Here is a 15,273-nt window from a genome sequence, read left to right on the forward strand (position 1 = left end):
TCATCACATATTGTCTTAAATTGTTTCCTTTCATCATCATCTAAACCATGATGTCTCGATATAAGGAAGAAGAATCATCATAAGGGAGCTTTGGCTACCACCCTATATCCAATCGAAAATAGGCAGGATATGACTTACCATGAAATGCAAGGATCACAACGATCCTATAATCAGGAAAATAGGAAGGATACTACTTACCACATAAGGTAAGGATCGCAACTATCCTATTGTTCATTGATCTTCCCAACTTGACCCTCAACACTCAATGGTAGAACACCTGCATCCACTACCTTGGGAGGATATACACACTTACCGAGAAAGGCAATGATTAGGCACAATCTAATGTACTTGGGGTAGATACACACTTACCATGAGGTAAGGATCAAACACACCTAAGTCTCTTCACCCATTGGCCAGATGGGTGGAAATCCTGACAAGCCCTACTTGTGGGTAAGATGCAAACTAGGGTATACTCAGTAGGGGGAGATACACACTTACCATGAGGTAAGGACCAGACACAACTATACAATGAAAATAGGAGAGATTCACACTTACCATGAGGTAAGGATCATACACACCTATTTTCCACGAGTTCTCTCAACCCCAGGAGCTCTTTCACTTAATTCCTCACCCCGGGAGCTTAGACATGGGGGAAGATCATAGCTCAGTGTTCTTGATCAATCATGGCCCCTTCCTCTCATCAATGCCTTCACTAGGCTCATGGTTATTAGTCCTGGCCATAGTGCATGACACCTAGAGAATATTGGGTCAACAACATGCTTACATGATGTAACATAAGGATCCAATTGTTTTCCATCTCTTCAATCAAAATGAAATAGAGTCTCATTGATCCAATTACGCAATAATTCACAGTCGGAACCTCACTACTCCCTCTATGCTAGAGCTTCATTATGCCCTCTACATCAAATCTTGGATACAGTGACATCTTAATTCAATTTCTCTAAAAGTCAAATGTCCAGTATATGCTCAAACATATATTTCTCAATCATATGTTCTCACAGTTAACAATTTTCTATGCCTCAGTCATACTTGAATCAATTTACTTATGTTTCAGCCTCATAGTACATAATCCAAAGTAAGGAACTTCCTAATTGTATGTTCATGGGGGGTCCATAAAATCTGAAGAGGAGTCACTCAATTGCTTCAGTGTAATCCATCATACCAAGCCCCTAACAACATACTTCCTTTGACAAGGAAGTATTCTTCATCTCACTGATACTCTTCTAATCACAAGAAGTTGGTCACCTGAACTCAGAGGTCAACTCTTTTTGGTACTAGATGTAGAGAAGATATGATTATGTCAGATATATATATATATATATATATATATATATATATATATATATATATATATATATATATATAGATATATATCAAAGACATGCATTGAATAGAGGTAGGTGTATGCATTAGATGTTCATTATTTCAAGTGTACCAAGCTCAAAATACATGTCTCAATTCACTATCATAGAGGAAGCCATCTTTACACAAATCTGATAATAGGTGCTAGAATCACAACATCATCCTCTCTCTATGATAGTCTTTATCATTATCTAATATTGTGGAAGCATCTGACACTGTAACATCTATGTCATAAAAAATGGTTCTTGCATGAATGACATATTTCTCATTAGACAGTTGCATTTAATATACTCCCTCTGCATAGGAAGCCTCTTCAGTCATAGACATCAACGTGATAATCTAGGATCCTTCCTTCAATATATAAGCTTTTACCATCTTTGGGTGCCACACATAATCATGAGTTGACTCAATGTCTCCTTGGCTCTATATCCTCCTTAATATCGATGTTGAGGACCAATTCCATACATCTTGATGTTCCTGTAGATCCCATAGAAATTACAAGAGAAATAATACCAACTTTAAATAAACATAAGGAAGGTGTACCAGATGATAAGGTAGGATTGTATTTCTCCTCAAGGTAAGAGAGTGGCTCCTTCATTTTCTTGTATCACCTCACTCTTCACATACCATCTTCCTCTTCCTACACTAGTGTCTCCTTTTTGCACTACTCTACATTAAATGATTCTCAAGAAGGATATGCTTATCATGTCTTCATCAGGAAGTTAGAAATATTCAAATACTCAAGTATTCATGTAGGAAGGAAAAGAAATAATCTAAAGTAATAAATCTAAACAAAATCAGTGTCATAAAGAAATATCATAAGTCTATAAGGTACTTATTTTTAACTATGATTGAAGGAAGTGGCCAGCTCCCTCTTGATCCAACCTACAAGATTCACCAATGTCAATCAACTCATATGTCAATGTTTCCTTCATAAGAAAAATGCAATCTTTAGAGTATCAACAATTCCAAGTCCTTAATATTCATTCTTAACCATAGGGGGGCACAAGTCATCAACCATATTTCACAATCATCAACAACGGAAGAAGAGATGCCTCAACTGAGAAAATTCAATATTCTCAACCATCTTCATTAGTAGTTAAGCCCAAATGTCAATAAGATTATTATTGTAACATATCATATCTTATAGAGAGACTAGCCCATCTAGGTTTGAACTAAATATGCCATAGGTGTTGGAACAACTTTTCATTGATCATGCAATGGTCCCAAGGTTGTAGCACTCAAGTCTTTATCCTATTAAGGCCCTCCTTCAATGGCACTCCAAGGGTTTCTCCCAAAACCTGATCTCATGTTATGCACCAAACCCTAATTTCTCTTGTTAGAACAAGGTTTCCTAGAGTTTCCTTCAAACCTTAGAATTATTTTAGGTCTCCAACATCTTCAACTCTTTCATTTTCTTGATTCGGAAATCCACCAGGGTGTCTTCACAAGGGTGATCTTAAAGACTTTCCTTCAACCCAACTCTGATACCATGTTAATTTTCTTAGGGATATATTGTTCTTTTCCTTAGACAATTTCATTTTAAACCTTTTCATTATTTACATATTACATTCACCCCATAACATCGTAATGTCATTAGAAATTATGTAGAAAGAACAATAACATCATAAATGAAACAGAACATAAATGAACAACATAAGAAAATTATACACAATAGAGTCACCAAGATTTGGTCGGAGACCAGGGCGAAAAACCATAATTCAATTCTTATTCTTCTATTTGATATTCGTCAATTGTTCAGCTGATATACAAAGTATAATGAAATTGATATAATCATATTAGGCTTATTAGGGCCTACCAAAGTCATTTCACAACTTTGATTGTGAATTGAACAATATAGAGGGTTGTTTCCGCATCTCTGCATATTGGAAACATTCTAGGTGTCATCATCACTTTCATGATATCATCAAGAAATGTACATTAAGAGGATTGAGCACTTGGATTGGACCCTAACCCAAGGAGACTTAGGTCCCTTAGAATAAAATTAGATTGAGAATAAAGAAAAAAATTCATCAATATGCAGAAGTGTTCATACATGAAACGTGACAACTAAAAATGATAGGCAGGAGCCTTTCTCTGATAATGATTATCTTTCTCCTAAAATTTAAATCCCCTACTAAGGCCCTTTATTTTAAAAAAAAAGTGCTTAAGGGGCAGCTTAAAGGAAGTATGGTTTCCCTCCAAAATCCCTAAAAATGTGGATCCAGTTCCCTAGTGTTCCCACAACCATAGGGAAGTAGTGAATGTCCATGAGCCAGCCAAGATGTGATTAGCCTGTAGCAAGGAACAAGCCCCCATGATCCTCTCTTTTTTGTCTCCTACGTGATATACACAATAAATCCTCAATATCCTACACATTTAATGTATTAGGCACACAAGATATAGTAAATATCTCTTAACCTTCCTATGAACACATTAAAGTTTGAAAAAGGCATTATTAAATGCAAAAGGAAATGATAAATATGCCAAAGAATAGTCAAATGGGCCTTGAATTATACCTATTTGGGAGGCCCATCAATTGGTCTTTATATATAGGTGCTAATTCATTAGGTCCTTGTGGCCGCGCATTGGAACCTTGGTCCAAACATATTTCTCTGATAGATAGATCTACACCTGACAGAATTATCCAAATTGCATGCATTTTTCAGTAAATTTCCTATCATACCAGGTTATTGCATACTATAGGTATTTGTTTTTCATTTGGTTTGGTACCCTAGTACTCTGTTACCCTAGTATGGGCCCATAATGGCTAAGCCTTTGTTTTTCTTTAGAAAAGGCTCATAACCATGGCTTTTGATATTTTCAACCAAAAACAAAATACATGGGAAAACTTTACTAAACATGGTCTCGACATGAGTCCCAAGACCTCAATTTCTACCACATCAATCCACATTGGACCAACTATTATCTACCACATGTTTCCACTAACATGTCATCTTCCACATCATATCAGATATCGGCCTTGGCAATTATATACAAAAATGGACTTTGGTCCCATGATTCTGTACAGGACCCACCATTTCCACATCGCCTTCCATGTCATTTGTTGCAACCAATTAGTGCCTACCACATGTTTGATTGATAACATGTACCTGTCACATGTCACCTGCCAATTGTCTAATAGACTACCCAAATCAACCAAAAAATGAATTCCACATGTCATTTGCTTATGCTACCATGTCATCAGTTATATCACATATTTATCCATGTGGTTACACAACATAACGCTTTTATGTCATACTGGAAATCAGATCAGGTGCATTCCATGCTTTAACCACCACATGTGTATGAGCCCGATATGGATCTGGGCCAGTGGATCGAGGTTTTCTTAGTCATTAGATCCATAACATGCATAATTGTGCTATAAAATGCATGCATGTTGTGAGCCTTATATTACTCTGGGTCGTTGATATTCATGCCTAGTATATATCTAGACCATTGATCCTCTCAAGGACAATCATTGAAAAAACACCAAGTTTTGGTTCTTGAAACACCAATTTTTTTTGTTTAGTGCCCACATAGGTGTGTCATGAAAATGCTCCCAACAACCTAATTGGAATTTTTCTACTTGAAATACCATGATCAACCTTCTATTTCGTGAGTTTCAACATTCCATGTGTGTACTGAATGGAAACACTAAGTTTCATTAATCCAATTACCCGTTATGCCCTTGTTTGTCACCCTCTATTATTTTATCTTAGTTTGGCTCCACCTAACCTTCCTTGTCCCTTTCATCCAACCAACCAAGAGATAGGTGCTTTGTCCCTTTAACACTATGTGACCACCCTTGCACGAACAAGTCCTTTGGCAGAACCTTGACAAGATGGAACCATGAACATTACATATTGGATATGTACCTAGGCTCGCAACCCTTAGGTGCTAGACTTTCACACCTTGTAACCTATTGTTTGAATATGTGCTTACATATTAGATACCAGTTGAATTATTTAGCTCCAAGTTCTAAAACATCAGGCTCATGCAACTGTGCTCTATGACCTTGTCCATGTCTCCATATTGGATATCGCTTGAATTCTTTAGTTCTGAGTGTTAGACCATTAGGAACTCATGATCATAGACTGTGACCTTAGACCTATCATATTTCCCTAATATTCTTTTGACTTCAAATGTCCCATTAATGGTATTTAGCTCTAGGTGTTAAATCATTAGGCCCTTGTGATAATGCATTATGACCTTGGTCCAAACATACCACTCCATTAGATAGATATGCCCCTGATAAACTTATCTAGCTTACCTGCATTTGTCGATAAAGTTCCTGTAATACCAGGTTTTTCCATACTAGAGGTCTTCATTTTTCATTTGTTTTGGTACCTCGATACTCCAATACCCTAGTATAGTCCCATAAGGGATGATCCATTCGTTTTCTATGGCTAAGGCTAGTAACCATCGCATTTGAACTTTTCAACCAAAGAAAAATACACAGGAAAAAATTACTAAACATGGTATTGATGCAAGTCCTGAGACCTAAGGGTCTACCACGTCGAGCCATAGTGGACCAATTACTATCTACCACATGTTTCTAATGTCATGTCATCTACCACATCATATCGGATACTGCCCTTGGCGATTATATACAAAAACAAAATTTGGTGACTCGTTCTTTGATACAGACCGACCATTTCCTCGTCACCTACTAAGTCACCTTCTATGTCATCTGTTGCGACCAATTAGTGCCTACCATGTGTCTGAGTGTTGACATGTACCTGTACGTGCCACCCAAAAATTGTCCAATTGACTACCCAAATAGCCAAAAATGAATGCCACATGTCATTCGCCTATGCTACTACGTCATTAGATCTTCTACCTATTTGGCCATGTGCTTCCACGTCATAACACTTCTATGTCATACCAAATTTGGATTGTGGGAATTCCCTACTTTAACCACCATGTCTGAGCCTGATATGGATCTAGGTTGTTTGATCGAGGTGTTCTCAAGCATTGGATCCATCATGCACACAATCATACTATAAAATTTACATATGTAGTGAGCCCAATACTAATCTGAGTTATTGATCTTCATGCCTGATATAGATCTATACCTTTGATCTTCATGCCTGATATAGATCGATACCTTTGATCTTCTTAAGTTCATTCATCTTAGAAATTCCAAGTTTTGGTTTATCAAACACCATTTTTTTTTGTTCAATGCCTGCACAAGTGTGCCATGAGAGCACTCCCAACACACTATTTAGCCATTTTCTACTATGACTTGGTCTTCTATTGCTTAAATTACCCTAATCAACCTTTTTTTGCATGAGTTTCAACATTTCATGTGGGTACGTTGTGGAAGCACTAAGTTTCATTAGTCTAACTTCCTATTATGCTCTCTATTGTCACCCTTTGTTGCTTGATCTTGTTTTTTCTTCACCTAACCTTCCTTGTGCAATTCCTATCAAATTAATGACACTGCAAACCAACTCAAAACTTATTTTGACATCAATGACAACACACACTACTAATAATCTCCCCTTTTGTCAATGATGGAAAACCCTAGCAATGGCCTTTCACAACCCCTGGCATTCATGAGAATTGGAGCATTGTTACCAACCTATGATTTCTCCAAGCACTCTACCAATTTCCAATATTTTCACCTCTGTACCAATTTATAATCTCTCTGATCAATTAGAAATTTCTCCAATTGAAATGGCCAAAACCAAGTTCCATTCTCTCCTGCTTTAACATCAATGGAAAAGGGCTATGTATGCAACTTCAGGTAAATGTCTAATACCAATGACATTGCATGATGCCAATTTTGAAATCCAGATATGGCTAATCACAATTCCTTTTGATGTTGCACAATTATGCATCTATATATTGGATGTTGAAGTCCCCATGAACTAATGTTATTGAATATTTACAACTCTCCATCTCTTTTAATACAAAATAACTGATGCTACTGATGTTGTTGACTATTGATGGTCTAATACCAATGTATATGTTGATACCAATTATTAATGTGGTTGTTGATACTAATTGTGTATATTATGGAAAATTTCTTGTTCATCATTCTTCTCCTACAAATCACTTCCTCCTTAGGGTTGCTTATAGAACCTAATTATCATTATGTCTGCTTATTTTGATAATGGTAAGAAAATATGGATTGTACTTTTTCTTGCACTCTCTTTAACTAAGAAAGACATGGAATTTACTTCCTCTCATTACATATTTCTCATTTGACTACGTCTAAACCCTTCCCATGCTTATGTTTGATTTTTCTTGTGGTTCTCTTCATTAGCAACTCTTCTTATGTTTGAAACATGTCCCTCTTATTGCAACATGATTCTCTTTGGAAGCAAGTACTTCTATTTCTGCAATTGTGTCTCACTAATGGGATACTCCCCTTGAGATTATGTTTTTTATTAATTTCCACTCTCAACCTTATTCTCTTTGTCACCAAGGATTATTCCCCCCCTAGACATATGCTTCTTCTCATCTGTCATTTCTATTTTCTTGTAAGAGCTCCAATATTTGGTATGTTTGACTTCCACTAAAAATTTATTCTTTCCTTTGAGATATTCTTGTATTTTCTTCTAGATGAAATTCCTTCTTCCGTTAACTACAATTTCTATTATCTTGTTGAAGAATAAATCTCCCAGACTCCCTCTATCATTAACATTGTCTTTGGCCCGTTGCCCTTAAGCATATGACTCTTTCTTTCCTGTTTATTGTCTGATGTGTCATTTTGTCTTTACTGCTCATTTTATTAGCTTAAGAATTATTTATCATAGTCTTCGGACATGCTAGATCAGCTCTGATTTTGGATTTATACTTACTAATATATAATAAAATACAATTACTCCAACTTGTTGACTTATTCAACATCCAACTTTGTTGTTCCTAAAAACAATATTATTGCTAATGCATTTCCCATCATTTGTACATTATGTCATAGAATTTACTTTTGAAAAGGTATCAAACTCCATGTTGATTTGAAGTTTATCATTCACTTTACTTTCTTCACATTATGACAAATGGCTCACTTTATTCATTCTTCTCCTACAACCTTGATGTTACCTTCCACTACTTGCTTCATTTGAATCTATGTTTCCCTTCACAAATGTGAATTTATAAATGTTATCCCCGTAGATCAATTTTTATTTTCTCTCAATCTCATTTAGGACATACACGTTGTTTGGAGACATGATTAGATTTGCTACCAATCTTTAGGAACTTGCTTTTCTTATTTCACATCCTTTAAAATTGAACGTTAGATCATACCATTGATCAATCATTTGTCCTATACTCAATATATTGTTCTTCAACCCTTCAACTAGAAAAAAAAAATTGGAAATTTTTTCCTTTCATCATCAAGAATGAGTGTGAACTTTCTAATAATTATTTTTGTATCATCGTTTCCAAGAGTGGCATAGAATCCTTTTACTTCCTAGAGAGAGAGAAACTTGCCTTTATCACCATTCATATGATGAGCATTCACTATATATACACCATTGGATTTTCTTATCTTGAACAAATAGAGCTAAACTACATTCTTCAGCTACTCTTGGTTCCTTCTCCATATCTTCATTCTTTAATTTATATTGATGATGATGTATTATTTTCTTCTTCTACCTTGAAACCTTAATATATTTCTTTCATAATCACAATATTTGTTTCTGAATTTGTTTCACTTGAAACATTCAATTTGATCTAGTAATGGAGCAAAATAATTAAGGTTCATGATTCCATCATTGTAGGAATTTGTATATCTAATAATGTTGCTCACTGAGATCTGGTAAGGAGATTTGTTTCTTATTTATCTTTAATATTCTAATGCATGGACAAAGTTGATAAAAATAAAAGAATATCCATTAAAGAAATTTGAGTACCTTGATGTGACGGGCGTTTTTGGAGGAATTGATCCTTCTAAAGTAGATGTATTGCTTTGAGGAAGTCTAGAATTTTGTGGATTTATTGCTTCATCCCTACCTATGCAACCGATTTTACATTGATTTAGTTGATCCTCACCTTCTTTCCTGTTCTTTGTGTGGCTGGTTTGGTCAATAATCTTTTAATAAGTTGCTTTGTTTCTCACTATGTTTAACTGATTATTGGTTCCTTTAAGAATACCGACATAGCTCTTAGGTTCTTCTATCTTTGATGTGTTTTCACTTGATTCTTCCTTGAAAATTTCATGATAATCTTTGCCTATTTTATTGAAAGGGGATCTCTACTTGTTAGGTATAATAATCTAATATTTTAGAACTCGTTCAAAACTTTAGCTAATCATTTCCATTTTTAAGATCATTTCTCAAGAAAACAATCTCAAATTCTAGTTTATCACAATGTCCTTCCTTTTCATTAAGTTGGTTGGGCACTACTTCTTTCATTCTTATTGCTTCTTCTCATTAAATTTTAAGGATGCCAACCATTTTCTATGTTTTATCATCATACTCCTTCAATATCTCATTTTTCCTTTTGTTTGTTATTATGAGCCTCTTTATCTCTTCTGAGGCTGAGTGGTAACTTCTCTTCTAAAATGTACCTTCCCATCAATATCTTCTGCCTCTGAATCTAATTTTTCTTGCTCAGTGTATTATGCCTCCATGTTCATGAGTAGATATTCCCTGTTGTTGTTATCAGAAGCATATGTATTACTTTCCTTTGATGAACAACACATTTCCTTTTAATCCTCATAAGATTTTTTATTATCTTCATGTTCTTCTTTATTGCTACTATTTTTCAAAATTATATGTGGACATCTAGAAACAAGATGACTTATTCTTCTACAATTATGACAGAATAGTAGTTTATTTGTGGGTTTCACTTTTTCAGCATCTTCTTCACCTTCAGAAATTTGAGAATTCATGCATAGGGGTTATTTTTCATCATTGTTATCTTCCACTTTCTTGAATTTTCCTAATCCTCGTGAGATATTTAGCATTTCTCCTTCATCTTATACATATAATCTCTCTTTCTAAATCAATTTTGCATCAATGGGTAAGATGAAACTCCTTCCTTGTTGTCATCTTTTTATGATCCCTTTCGCAGTATCTTCTTGGTTTGGGTTTCATCCTTATCTGATTCATCACTTGAGAAGTCATGGTCTATGATATTCTTTGAGTATTTTGGTAGTTCTTCTTTATGAGATGACTTTTCTATATTTGTTTCATATGCATTGTGCATATCATCTACCTTATATATGCATTACAACTTATCCAACATTTCGTTTTTGATTTCATAATAAATAAATGTTGAATGGTGTTTCCATTGATGCCAACACTAGTTAGTGAATGCTCTTAATATTTGTCTGGATTGCATGAGTTGGAAGCTCCAACGGAAGGATGGTTAGAAACCCTAGATTCCCTGGATGATACACATACCATGTATTTATTGAAGGATTTTGATAATGCGGATCATCAAATCTATCTTCGAAATCTGCAACATTAGATTTTATTCGTCATGCTGATTTCGTCAGTATGTGGAGCATTTAGTGGACCTTCACGGTTTGAGAGATATGATGGTTTAAAAATGAAGCCCCAACTTGTGGGCTTAAGCACCAAAGGAAGATGATGTGCTAGTCTTTCTTTTTCCATCACAACTTCTCATGCCATAACTTTAGTATCATGAATTTAAACAATATTCCTTATCGAAAAAAAGGTATTTTTGGAGGGTTTTCAAATTAATTTTACAAGTCAAAATTCAAAAAGGTTTTTGGCCAAATTAAAAATAAATATATTTATGAATTTCTTCAATGACTCACCTATGTGGAATCCCTTTCTCTAGTCAAAAGAAAAAAACTATTTAAAGGATTCATTCAACCCTCCTCCAATAGGAAATTTAGTGAATATCATTTGTGAATCAAGCTCTACACTCATCCCTATGGATAAAAATATTATTTGATGATAGATTTGAGTTTTTCATTTTGATTTTTGTTTGAGGGACTCAATGGGTTTATTTGGCATCTTCCTTTGTAGGATTTGGCCCTCTCAAAAATATTAAATTCATGGAATAGACCAGTGAGGTTACAAGACTGCTAGGCCATTATGCTTGAAGAAATATGAAGTCTATAAACTCCTCTGTGGTCAAGAAATATTAAAACATATGCACCTTTTCTGAGGCTAATTTCTCAGGAATTTCGGCCCTCAAACACATCACATATGTCACTCTTTTCAATGAATCATTCTCATTCCTCCTAAAGAAATTCAACGCCAAATATTATGTGCATTGTTTGCATCTTGAAGGAAGAAGCATTTGGTTTTTCGTTGAGTATTTTTTATGATTTAGGGCTTCGCCGACAGTGGAATTTTTTGTGCTATTAAGGGTTTCATTCTTGACCAATTATAGTAGGGAAAGGGTTGCATTTTCTATTGTTTTCAGAGGCACAATATCTCCAAAAGGTGAAGTTATCTATGGGAAAACCAAGTTTATTTAAGGAACATGCAAACTAGACTGAAGGCACAAATACTTTGGCATGTCTCTTTATGATCTCTTTATGATATAGTGTGGCAATAGTTGTGTTTGTCTTCGATCTTTTTTGACAATGGTCTATAATGCATATAAAAATTAGGAAGTGACCCAGTGATACTGAGATCAATTATGTTGAGTGGTTTCCTTAATACAAACTGATTTGGACGTAGAGGCCTAGGATTGACAGAATGTTCCATAATTAAGGACACTAGAAGCTCAATAGTATGATTAATGAAGAGAGACACCACTTTTAGAACATTGGTTGGCTTGATATTAGTATTGAAACTTATATGTATGATTGGTTTCTTTCATAATAAATGATGAGGAGACTTTGTTCAGAAGTTTTTGGTATATACATAATACCTAATCATGCAGACCTACTTGAAATTGCTAAGTAATCATGAGAAGAATTTGAGAGGTTCTCTCTTTCACATGTGACTCTCCTCTATAACCCTAATATGTAGTAGTATGATCATTGTTGGATCCTGTTGATAAGAAGAAAAAATAAATTTGATAAAATCATCAAAGGTATAGGACTTCTTTGCAGTTAATGTTATGTGTTCAAGTTTCACTTAAAATTTATATAGGGTGTTTACAATATCTTCAATGTCTATATGTGTGTCACCTCCAATAGCTCTCTACAACAGTGTCTTTATTATAATCATGACTATAACCTTTTAAAGCAATAACCTTGAAATTGTAGTAACCTTGTGACTTACAAAGTTATATGTTTTGTAATGATACATGACATGAATTAACTATGAAATTACAGTAAGGCAGTGACTTGGAGGCATTCAGATGGTAGTAAATAAGTATGATTACAATCCATTTGAAAATGACATTAATCTGGGAGTACAACACTAGATTGGCAGTAACCTTGTATTGTCGTTACAAGTGTAGTTGGATATATTACTATAGCTAATATTGTACACAATAGTTATGACAATTAGTTCATGATTATACTGGTGTAGTAATGGATAAGGTTTGAGACAGTAAAGTGCAGTATTGAGGTGGTTAATATGAGAATGATCGATGCATGATAGTGACTGTTTGATGCATGGCATCATTTCTATGACAATGGCCTTGTCGGCAGTATTGATGTATGACATTATCTCAATGGCAGCATGACAGTGAGTTCTAATGTGTGTTAGTGATCTTGATCTTGACATGACAGTATCCCTAATGTAACAGTAGCATTTGATGTAACAATGATTTTTTACTATGGTAGTGACCTTTGACTATGAAAATGACCTTTTACTATGATAAGTGACCTGGTGACTAGTGGCTTTGATGTGTGATAGCTATGATAGTATATGTGGCAATTGTGGCAGTGTTCTATATGATTGTGACAGTGAAGGTGTTGTGACTTTGATGATTGTGATTTGACAATTATGATAATAGAGATGGCAATGATCATGACAGTCATATGAAAAAATTGTACAACTTGCATTTATGTTGTTAGTTCTAGTCTTCGCAGCCTGTCACCAGGGATCAAAATGGGCTCTTATTATGTTTGGTTTTCAGAGATGTTTTGCACATAAGTTTCAGTGAAAATCATATACTAAGTATGGTAATCAGAAGCATCTCAGAAATAGCTTTCAAACAGTATATTGCATGCCTGAAACCGGTTCCTGGATCAGAAGATATGATCGAAATGAATGATTGATTCTTGGTTATGCATGTTTTGAGGTCATTTGTTGCACACACGGACAAGTTTACTACAAAATCCGTTTCTGAAGTAAAGGACATGAATTTTACAAAAATGAAAGATATTTTTGTCAATCACATACCAAATAACAAAAATTCCTTCAGTTTGTGCAGAAGTGTTACTATGTGGGAGATATGCAGTGATATTTGAAGGCTACATTAAAACAAAACAAATTTTACATTTGTTTTACTATTTTAGTCATTGTAGTACGGAGCCATTTTACAACATATGGAAAGTAATTTTGAGAAACCCAAGGAGGCTTTTGTCAACCATGAGCCATATAACAAAAACCTCTTTCAGTTTATTCACATATGTCGTGAATTGGAATATTGACTAGCTCTTTACAGCCTATTTTTACATATTCAAATATTTAATGATTTCCTATTTTAGAGATTATTTTGTGGCACAAATTCCGAGCAACTAGAAATGAATTTCCAAAATTTGAGAGAGGTTTTTCTCAAAACATGACCTTATCTACAAAAACCTCTTTCAATTTTGTAACAGGTGTTATTTTTCAAGAGATACGAGTTCATCTTTGACACCTATTTTCAGGAATTCGATCCAAATTTAATGTAACTGTTTCTATCTTTAGGGAGATGGTTGAGCTCAACTCCCTTAGTACAGGGATGAGCTAATTATATATATTTTATGAATTTTAGTGTGTAAAGTGTTCGAATTTTTCAACAGATGAAAGATGCTATTGGATTGTGTAAAGCTTAAACTTTTCTGAATATTATTCTTTTGGAGTAGTCTCTACCCTTTAAACTTAGGATCCATCATGGTGTTTAATGTGCAACATGTTTTTCTTGTAAATTCATTTCCATGCTTTGTTTTTTCTACTAATTTCATTACAGCATTATCTAAGGGAAGTGTTAGGAATCCATCCACTCATGATGCTCCTTTCACAATGATTATGTTGTTTAATGTAGTGGTTAACTTTTTAGAATCCATCCTCTGTAAGATGCTCTGTTGAGTAACCCTGTGCTTCTCTCATTGATTGATGCCTACAGGGCAACAATCTTTTTCCTCTTTTCTTCTCTCATTATATCTTTAATCTGGCTGAACATTTTGCTCACTTTGCCCCAAGTTTTCCAGCAGAAACTAGCCTCAATTCCATAGCCCAATGGTCCCTTCTCTTGCTATTTTCGACCCACAATTTTCAACCAAATCCTCGTGCTTCATAGCTAGCCTAAGATTCATTTATTTCAGCCACCCTCGGTTGGAAAAGAGAGAGTCCTCTCTAGGCTGGCAGGGTTAGATGCTAGATCAAAATCTTGGTTTTTAGTTACCTCAGAATTGCCTCTTCTCAGCCTTGAGGTTCATTCTGAGTGCTAACATATTGGTTGAGAAGAGGCAATTCTGAGGTAACCACAGACCAAGCTTTTGATCTGGCATCTAGCCCTGCCAAACCAGAGAGGGTTCTCCCTTTTCCAACTGAGGGTGGATGAAATAAATGAATATTAGGCTAGCTATGAAGCATGAGGATTTGGTTGAAAATTTTGGGTCAAAAACAGCAAGAGAAGGGACCATTGGGCTATAGAATCGAGGCTAGTTTCTGCCGGAAAACTCGGGGAAAAGTAAGCACAATGTTCAGCCAGATTAAAGATATAATGAGAGAAGAAAAGAGGAAAAATATTGTTTCCCTGCAAGCATCAATCAGGGGATGGATCTACAGTGGCAACTTTAGAAGAAAGATAAGCACAGGGTTACTCAATAGAGCATCTAACAGAGGATGG

This window comes from Pinus tabuliformis, chromosome 1_1 (genome assembly GCF_031772625.1).
Source record: "Pinus tabuliformis cultivar Carrire ecotype Pingquan chromosome 1_1, CPIR1, whole genome shotgun sequence".
Classification (NCBI taxonomy): Eukaryota; Viridiplantae; Streptophyta; class Pinopsida; order Pinales; family Pinaceae; genus Pinus; species Pinus tabuliformis.